This window comes from Stomoxys calcitrans, chromosome 4, assembly GCF_963082655.1.
Source record: "Stomoxys calcitrans chromosome 4, idStoCalc2.1, whole genome shotgun sequence".
NCBI lineage: Eukaryota > Metazoa > Arthropoda > Insecta > Diptera > Muscidae > Stomoxys > Stomoxys calcitrans.
In genome coordinates, this window is record NC_081555.1 from 100,543,385 (window position 1) to 100,553,122 (window position 9,738).

The 9,738-nt window shown below is 39.5% G+C and overlaps 1 long non-coding RNA gene across 1 annotated transcript; it reads right to left on the bottom strand.

Moving 5' to 3' along the window:
- Positions 1-7,673: 7,673 nt before the first annotated feature.
- On the bottom strand, positions 7,674-8,299 carry LOC131997161 (uncharacterized). Its single transcript, XR_009398096.1, has 2 exons — positions 7,906-8,299; positions 7,674-7,838 (listed from the first exon to the last, which is right to left on the bottom strand). It is a non-coding gene; the product is annotated as an uncharacterized LOC131997161 (long non-coding RNA).
- Between the last annotated feature and the right edge of the window lie 1,439 nt (positions 8,300-9,738).

Sequence of the window (9,738 nt, forward strand, 5' to 3'; positions counted from 1 at the left end):
CACAATTGGGAATGAAACAACTTTTTCTTTAACACTTGACACAGAAAAAAAAAAACAGCAAAAATAAATAAACAAACACAATTCTCCACAAATAGCGATCAAAAACGATTAATCGTTGTTTAGTCGTCATCGTCGCGGCTTAGCCTATGCGGCTGTGAGTGTCTGTGAATGAGTCACCTTAACTTAACTCGAACTAACTTGTTGGCTCAACACAAAAAGAATCCAAGCAACAACAACAACAACAATAAATGTAAACGAAGAGGGTGGCAGCAGTTAAAGCGGGAAAGGCATGCAACAATTTGTTAAAGAGCGATCTGGAATGTTTGATTTGAGTTTTGTTTGGGCATTTTTACTCTATGGCTATTAAATGATCAAGTTTTAAAACCTAAATCTGTGAGATAGGCGGAGTAGGTATAGGATAGGATAGCTATAGGAATATTTAAAAAAAAACATAATATTCAGAAAAATGCAAGAAATCTTTATTTGAATCGATAGTACGGTCCAAATAATTTAATGTTTGAAGATTATTTCATGCAAATGTTGACCATGACTGCGCCTCAATTCGCCCATCCGCTTAGTCTGATTTTGACATACTCTTTCCAACATTTTGCCCGGTGTCTTACGAATAAATGCTTCAATATTGTATTCCAATGCGTTAATCGAAGCGGGCTTGTCTTTATAGAAATGAGCTTTAACATAGCCCCACAAAAAAGTCTAAAGGCGTTAAATCGCACGATCTGGGCGGCCAATTGATTGGTCCCGAACGTGAAATAAAATGTTCAGCGAACTCGCCTCTAAACAGGATTCACTAATAGAAGGTTAGGTCACATGCAAAAACACAAAGTGGATAGGCCCCATAAACATCATTAAGGATGTCAAATCTGACGATTGAAAATGTCATCATATAGGAGAAAATGTAAACAAAGAATGAATGTAAAAAGAGAACAAGTTGACATCCTCAATGCCAAGTACTGCCAAATATTAAAAAAAAAGTATATCGGCTGATCGCTTGGCTTAACCTTATTCAGTGAATCCTGGCCTCTAAATAAAGGCGAAGCTACATACTATGTGCGCGCATTAACATGCAACTCTGGAAACAAATTTGACAAAATCAACGAGCAAAAGTTTAACCATTTTAGAATTTTAAACAATTTTAAAAAAGCAGATCCTTCTGATCAGTTTGTTGTAGAGCTGGCAAAATATCGATGGCACTAACGATATTTAATTTTTTGACTGAATATCGATTGATATTTTTCCGATGGGTTCTAAAGCAAAAGTTAATTTTTTTGCTAAAGCTAAACAAAAATAGGCAATCCGACACTGAATGTGTCCTTTAAGATACTTTGCACCGATAGAGGGCATAATTTTCATCCGGTTAGGCTAACGTTTTGTACTCTCGAATCCCGGTAGACGGGATGACAGGATCTTAGTCCCTTTTGGCGAAATAACCGTGACTGATCCCAAGAGATGCGCCAGGTTGTTCAAACGTCAATTTATTGTGCATCCCGAGAATGACAGGGCAAGGAGGAGAGCCATTCGCCTAATTCGTAGTCTCGGAGCCGATGAACAGCCATCAAAATTTAACGTGGGCGAAGTTACGAATGTCATCCGTGGCGCCAAATCGTCCAAGGCGCTGGGGCCCGACGGAATCTCTACATTGATGTTGAAGAATGTGGATTCACCTGAAGTTGAGTTCCTTACTACTGTCCTCAATCAGTCTTTGAACACTCCTATAGTTCCCGATGTCTGGAAAATTGGCAGAGTGATCCCGCTACTGAAGCCTGGAAAGGACACAAGTTTGGGGGAATCGTACAGACCGATCTCCCTTCTCCATTCCCTTCTTCAGAATTCTCCCCTCGTTACACTTCAGACATTTCGACTCAAATATGGATTCCAATTCGTTCTTTATTCCCAACGGAAATGAAGTTCAGTTTAGGGTGTGCTTTAGGCCGTACCCGAAAACACTTGGCTGCAAAATTGGATAACAAATTCGTTTTCTACTCTCAAATACTTTTCATTTGAGTCCCATATTCTAATTATGGGTCAAATAACCCATTTGACGTATCTTAAGGAGGAAAAGCGCCACCCAGACTTGAACGCAAATTTAAATATCATATTCGTAATCTACTTCCTAATACCTTTCATTTGAGTCCCATATTGACATGAACTTCGAATGCATCTGCTTAGAGTAGTTTTGGGGTTGGGGGCCCGCTGGGTACTTGCACCCAAACTTGAATACCATATTCGTTTTCTGGTCTCCAATACCTTTCATTTGATAGTCTTATTGTGACCATCGGATCACTTTCGGATATGGATGGCGTTTTTGGGGTTAGGGGGAGGGTCCGTCTCCACCCGATATCTAAAAATTATATAGCCTACGTTTCCTTCGAGACAAACCTACACAATCTATGAGAATTTTAAGAAAATCCGCTCAGCCAAGTATCATATAGGCATAATGGGTCTAATGGCGTTTTTGAAGGTTGGCGTAACCTCCTATACTTCGATCTGATTTTGTATGGCAGATTCGAAATCTACTCCGGAATACCTTTCATATTAAAATGAACGTTCAATATGTCTGTTTGGGGAAGTTTTGGGGTTGGGCGGCCCGATGGGTACTGAAACTCAAATTTGAATACCATATTCGTATTCTACTCTCCAATACCTTTCATTTGATACCTATATCGGTCGCGATCGGTCCACTTTTGATTTTGGGTTGTGTTTTTGTCATAAGGGGGAGTGTCCGTCCCCCTTCCGATACCGAAAAATTTATATAGCCTATGTTTCCTTCCAACCTACACAATACGCGAAAATTTCGAGAAAATCGGTTCTGCCGTTTTTCAGTCTATACGGAAAAAACAGAGTCCCATATATCCGTGATTGGCTAATGTGCCCATTTTGGGCGTTTTTGTGGGGGTGGGGTGACACCTATGCCTGCAAGATTCGTTATCTACTCCCGCATATTTTTCATTTGATACCCATATTGTCCTTATCGGTCCACTTTATATTTTGGGTGGTGTTTTTGTGGTAACGGTGGAGGCCCCCTTCCGTTATCAATAAATTATAAAGCCTATTCCTAATTCCTGAACATATTCGTAATCTAATCCCGAATACCTTTCATTCTGTCCCATATTGTCATGATCGTCAAATAAACCTACTTTACGGGGTTTTGGGGCTGGGGCGGTCCCCCAGGTACTTGGACCCAACTTTTATTATTAAATTCGTACTCTACTCTTGAATACCTTTCATTTGAATCCCATATTGTTCCGATCGATCCTCTTTTATTTTTGGGTAGTACTTTTGGGGTAAGCGGACCCTTCGCCCCCTACCGATATCAAAAAATAATATAGCCTATGTTTTGAGTCTATACGGAACAAACAAACAAACACAAATTGAATTTTATATATATGATTTCTTTGTTTTTTGTTGTATTTGTCTTTTGACTTCCACCAAATAAATGTGCGTGAACATGTGACTGCAATTTTTCCATTGTAGGTACATACACACATAGTACGTCATTTGCATAGTTAACATGTTGCCAATTGCCCATGAATGATGAATATTTTGTGATTTGAATTTAGATTGATTTGTTGACATAAAGGATGTATGTTCCGTCATGCAAATTTTTCTTCGACTCTATAGGAATGGTTATCTTATCTTACTAGTGTTGCGAATTCTTTTACCAGATGATTATAATCTATGCCTAATTATAGTTTTTTCACACCAGCAAAGTGAAATAGGATATATTAATACGCCACCGCAGCGCAGAGGTTAGCATGTCCGCCTATGACGCTAAATACCTGGGTTCGAATCCTGGCAAAAACATCAGAAAAGAAATTAAGCGGTTGTTATCCCCTCTTATTGCTGGCGACATTTGTGATGAACTATGCCATTTGAATAAAATGGTATGGCAGCCATGTAAAAACTTCTCCCCAAAGAGGTGACGCACTGCGATAAGCCGTTTAGACTCACCTATAAAAAGGAGGCCCCTTATTATTAAGCTCAACATTTTTTAATCGGACAGCACTCATTGATATGTGAGAAGTTTGTCCCTATTCCGTATTGAAATGTTCATGCTGATATCAAAAAACAAAATTTTCCCTAATTTTCCTAAAACCATACCTTTATGATAACAATTTTAAGTTATCGATTCTCTACCTGTTGTGTTATTACAGCTGGCGCCATAAAAAAAAATATTCTTGATTGCGATATAATTTTCAACCCTCATTTTTCAGTTACAATTGAACAAACTAAACAGCTTTACTTCTTAATTTTAGATCCTGGATTAAGCAAGTATCTCCCCATTTGCTTGTAACTGTATCGTTTTTTATTAATATTTTCTTATCTAAATAAACAAATGGCATTCTTATCAAAAAAATTTTCAATATTTAACTTACTAACGCACCTTACACAATTACATTTATTTTAGCCTTTTAAAATTTAATTCATACCACTTGAAACCAATTTAAAGCTAACAGTGATAGGTGGGTACCTATCCCAAACATTTTTGCCACTACATTTTCATAAGAATTCATAACCCACAACTGAAAATTGAAATGCGACACAAACAAATGTTGTGTTGTCGGCGTTTGCACTGACACACACACTTAAACACTCACTTCGCTCACTCAGGTTGGCAGGCCAGTGTGTTGTTATTTTTATGAAATGACGTCATGACGTCGTCGATTCTAGCGCTATATTATGATGATGTCGACGTTGGGAGTTTCTACGTATGCTCGTTTTGGGGGTATAGGGAGGTAAGTCAGTCGCACGTATTTTATCGTCGTTGCTTTTGATTGTGTATGTTAAATATGTACATATATCCATCCAATCGCATACATACATCTATCTGTATCTGCCTGCTTGTTTGTTATGTGTAGCACCTTAGTAATGAGTGTTTGTTTGTTTTCGTTTCTCTTACATTTCTTTTGCGTTTCGTTGTTACGTATCATCATCATCGTCAGCAGCATATAGAAGAAGCACAAAAGGAGCAAAAGTTTAGTTTGAATGTACGTAATAGAATAACAAGAACACTCCAAAATATACATCCCAGTTGGAAATAAGTTGCATGAAATGGGGTTACCAGATTGTATGGAAATTTAGGTGTTCACCTAAGAACCTAAGCCCTAAACAATTGAAATGTCTCCTAATATGGTTCTAAAATCAAAGTAAAGTTTTCATAGAACAAAAATAACTGTAAAATCAAAGAAGGGCAAACTCTGGTTCCATGGAGGAGGGCCTTAGAAATTAGGGAAAACATTTTTTAAAAACTCGAAAAAATGGTAAAAACTTCTTTTAAAATTTCTAAGGAAAAAATCGCTCGATTTTTTGATAATTTTTCTTTCTTTTAGAGCTTAGGTTAGGTTGAAAAATGGTGGGGATATTTATCCGCCCCATGCCACTGTGGACATACACCTAAGCCAGTATTTGGCGTGTTATGCGCCCTACAAAAAATGGAAGGTTCCCCAACAATATTTGCAATAAAGTAAAGTGTGAATGTCGTTGCCTACGCGGATGACGACGTAGTTGGTACAGATGACTATGAGCATCACACGGATAAGAACACTCAGTTTCGTTTTGTACAGTGTTCGTCGTCATAACGAAAAGCTTAGCTGAAACTAACGGGGGCGTCCACCAGCTGCGGATAGTATAATACTCCGTATACGGAGTAGCTGCGGCCCGAAACGGGATAAATATGAGCACAACATGGTTTGGAACTCTAAGCTCCCATTTATGTGGTGTTTATCGTTATCTCGAGAAGCTAAGCTAATAGATACAGGGGCGTCCCCAGATTGCGGGGACCTCAATTGACTGTAGTCATTGACAATCGAATGTAGTCTCAGTGGGAAGCGGGGCGGCACCGACACTTGCTAAAATATTATGTGTCTTTTAACACTTTATATGACAAGACGATTTATTGGTGCATTTAAATAAGTAATGGGCATAGCGTTCCCTCGGTGAACGGTCCATTGCACCGGAACAACAGCAACCACTTTCCCGCGGCGATTGCTCCTATGGACCTCCTATTGCTCCTACGCGACTTTTTCAGGGGATGGATGACGTTTAAAGGGTTTGACATAATTGGCTGGCCTATTACCTTTCACCAGGAAACTCGGCGTTTTATGGATTATGTACCAAGGGAGTACTTTCTTATTGTTGTTGTTGTTGTTGTAGCAGTTTATTGTGTCCTATCTTTCGTGTGCTTGAACACGTACACTGAGGCTACAGCCCTTGCCGATGAGGGTTCCATCGGGTCAATCCGGTGCGTACAACCGGCTGCCATGGGATTGCCTTTCTTGTTGAAGGGCTGTAGGTACCACACCTTTCACAGGGGGGCAGGGGGATGTTTCATGGAGTTCATTAGGGTTAGGGAGTATTCACGGAGTTTATTGGTCGAACGCAGCGTCACTGGAGACGTTGTCAGCTGTCAGGTTCTGGTGGGCCAACAGGGTTGCCGGGAAACGAGAAGGTCTTCGAGCTAACCAGGAATGGCCTAATGATGAGCGTCGATCGTGCTATTGCATCAGTGAACTTCCGTTGTGTAGTCTTCTAGGTAGGTTGGACGGTATCTACGTTGACCGCGCAAATGAGGTTTGGACTGGGCCGTGGGTTGCAGTTCAGACAAGGTCTTGTATTCGAATGTTTCGCGGAAAAAGACTTTTTTGTCCTGGGGTTGAGAAAACAAGGCCAATAATTGCTGACTAGTCTTTCACGTCGCTCTAGGCATAGGTTGAGGGAAAGTTTTGGAAAAATTGCAAAATAATAGGTCAAAATTCCTTTCTTTCCTGGATTCCCTCTAAGCAATAAGCACTCTCGTCATTCTGAACTACTCCAGAAGCCTAAAATAGTTGGCTGGACGAAGCTGTTGCCTAGAGAGAAAGAGCTCTCTCTGGGCAGCCTGTTTCCCTTCGTTTGTCTTTTGCATTGGTTCTCTTCCTGTCTGCATTCTACCTTTTTTCTTCCTCTCCTCTAGGGAGAAACCGATGTACCTAAGGTATACGAGTGAAGAGGCACAGCCGAGGATGCAAGTCTTGTGCCTTTAAAATTAATCTAAACTATCAAAGCATTTAAATTTTTAAACATAAAATTCAAATACCCTTCACAAATGCACCATGAGTTTACAAGTGCAACAAGATTTTGTTCCTATTGGTATGCCATTGCATCATATTTGCATATGCTACGATTGTGTTTGTGTGTGTGTGCTATAAAGGAAAGCATGGGGTTAATGATATGAGAGTTTCATTTAAGAAGACTTAGGGGGAGCTATTGTGGGGGAAAATAACAAAGTGTGAATTACTTTTATATTATTTTTTTTTGTTCCCATTGCTTTAAAGATAAAACTTAAAGATAAGTTGAAGTGACGTAATGAAATCCTACAAATATCAAAGACACAACACGGCATGCAAAATGAGAAATACATTAAACGATGACAAACTCATAAGGAGACTCCAAAATGCATTTTATTGGCTGGTAAGTAAATAATTTTTCGTGGATCTTTATTTATATTCAATTCAATTCTTGTTGCCGTGTTATGACAACGGTTTGGGGGTATGGAATAGAAGTTACGAGTTAAACTGTTGCGAAAGATAGAATTTGGACATACAGAAAGAACTTCGTACAAACGTTGAGCTACGACCAGCTGAGAACAGCAGAAAAATAAGCAATCGTAAAAAATTCATGTTGGCTTTAATTTATTCAAAAATTTTATGTTTTTCATTGTTGCAAATTACTTTTCACTTCTTCGTTCAACATTGCACTTTTCACTTGGTCGGTTTGTAATTAGGTGGATGGTTTTTGGCGTATTTTATTTCCAATACTTGTTAGCTACACTCTGCTTTTATCTACAACACAAAATTTAAAGGCATACAAGTTTTTTTCAAGTGGGGTACACAATTTGCCGTTATTTACATTCACAAAGTGTGTAACAAGGAATTGGGGCTTTGCTTCTTTAAAGAAATCATTTTAACATAAATTCACTTGCACCTTTTTAATAGAACATATTTATTTGTTATTTTTTTATTGTTGTCCGCCGCGTCGTTTTTATCTGCTTCACACAATATCCAATGTCTATACAACTTCTTCAGAAAAATTCACACGAAAGAAAATTTAACACTCACGAACAATTGGATGAAAAGAAAAACTAAATAATTTCTGATGACATCACTACGTCATTTGTTGTTGTGCATACGCTGCTATTCGGTGAGCATTGGAATAGCGAGACAGAAAAACTGACAGCAGAAAAGAGCGAAAAATGAAAAAACAACAGAGAGCAGAGTTGCCTAGTTGTTATGCATAAAAGCGGCCGTTTGTTGTTTTAACGATTTCTTGCCCAAATGTTTACAAATTTTAATTAAATCATAACAGATTAATTAATTTTATTAGTTTAGAAAATATTTGGAATGATTCTCTTTTTTAAACATCCGTTGTTGGGCTATAGGGCGTAAAGTAATGTAAACGTTTTTCTATCAGCCACATCATTTGCCGACTTGTCAACATTGTTTTTTGTTTAGTTTGTTTTGGTCATAAAACGTCATGTGTTGAAAGAGTACAGCTATAGGATGGTTGAAAAAAATCCGGGATGCCAACCAGTTGATTTAAGTTGGCACAGTGAGGAGATTTGAAAAACAATAAAGTGATAAAATTGTTGTTGTAAAAATAATAGAGGTATGAGTGGCTGAGTTGTCGGATGGTCTCGATTGATGTGGACATTAAGGCTGAGCTAAAAATGCTCTGAACTTGTGACACGTAAGGTCGAGGCTTGAAGGCGATGCCGAACCACCTCCGGGTCATGGGAAGGGCTATGAGGCTGTAAACGATCCCCGGTAATCGTGGTGGGCCAGATTACGGAATAAGTGTGACCACTCCTGTGCGCTTACTTAGTTAATATAGACACTTTCCATGATGACAGCGTGAGCTGAGGTTACTGGTTGCAATGTGGCTAAAGACCAGTGCCTCGGTTCTCAAGAGGGATGCACGACTTATTCTGTGACTAAAGAAGAGTAATCTCGGGGAACTTTAATAGGTATAGGCTGTGTATCGGTCAACTCGTATTAGGGAGTTCGTGAAGGTTCAAAGATTGACTTGCTTCGGAATAGCTGACGTCCACGATGCAGTCAGCTTCGAAAGTGATGGGGTAATTCGCCGACATAGGCTGAGAGAACTCAACATGATAAAAGAGCTTGGATTTGGTTAAAGTTCTGAATACTATGGATCCGGAGGGAAAGTCGAGGAAGGTCTCATACTACCTGGTACTGAGACCGATTTTAGATAGGATCTTCGACTACAGCGTTTGGGGGTGGTGACATAAGGTACTGAAGGCTCTCATGTCGGGCCATATGTGGTCGAGACTTCTCACAAGATGCAAGCAGCTTCTTCTAATCATGGGGCAGGGACAGAATATGTGATTCCTCTCCTATGCGAGCTTATCCTTCCCTATGCGAGCCAACCCAAGCTCTGCTGAGCTCCGGGACATCAAGATTTGACGGAGAAGGTGATATACGGGCCATATGAGGTCGAGACTTCTTACAAGATTCAAGCAGCTTCTTCTAATCTATTCTCCAGGAATAGATCGCTGTTAAATGCGGAGCGTGCTATGGAATCTATGAATCCTACCCTATGTGAGCTTCTTGTTAAGTTGGACGCTTACTATGATAACCATACGAATGAGACATGGGGAAGCCCTGTAGCCTAGTATCTTGCGGAACAGGATGTGGCTTATCCTGTTCAATATGGAGTTCTGCA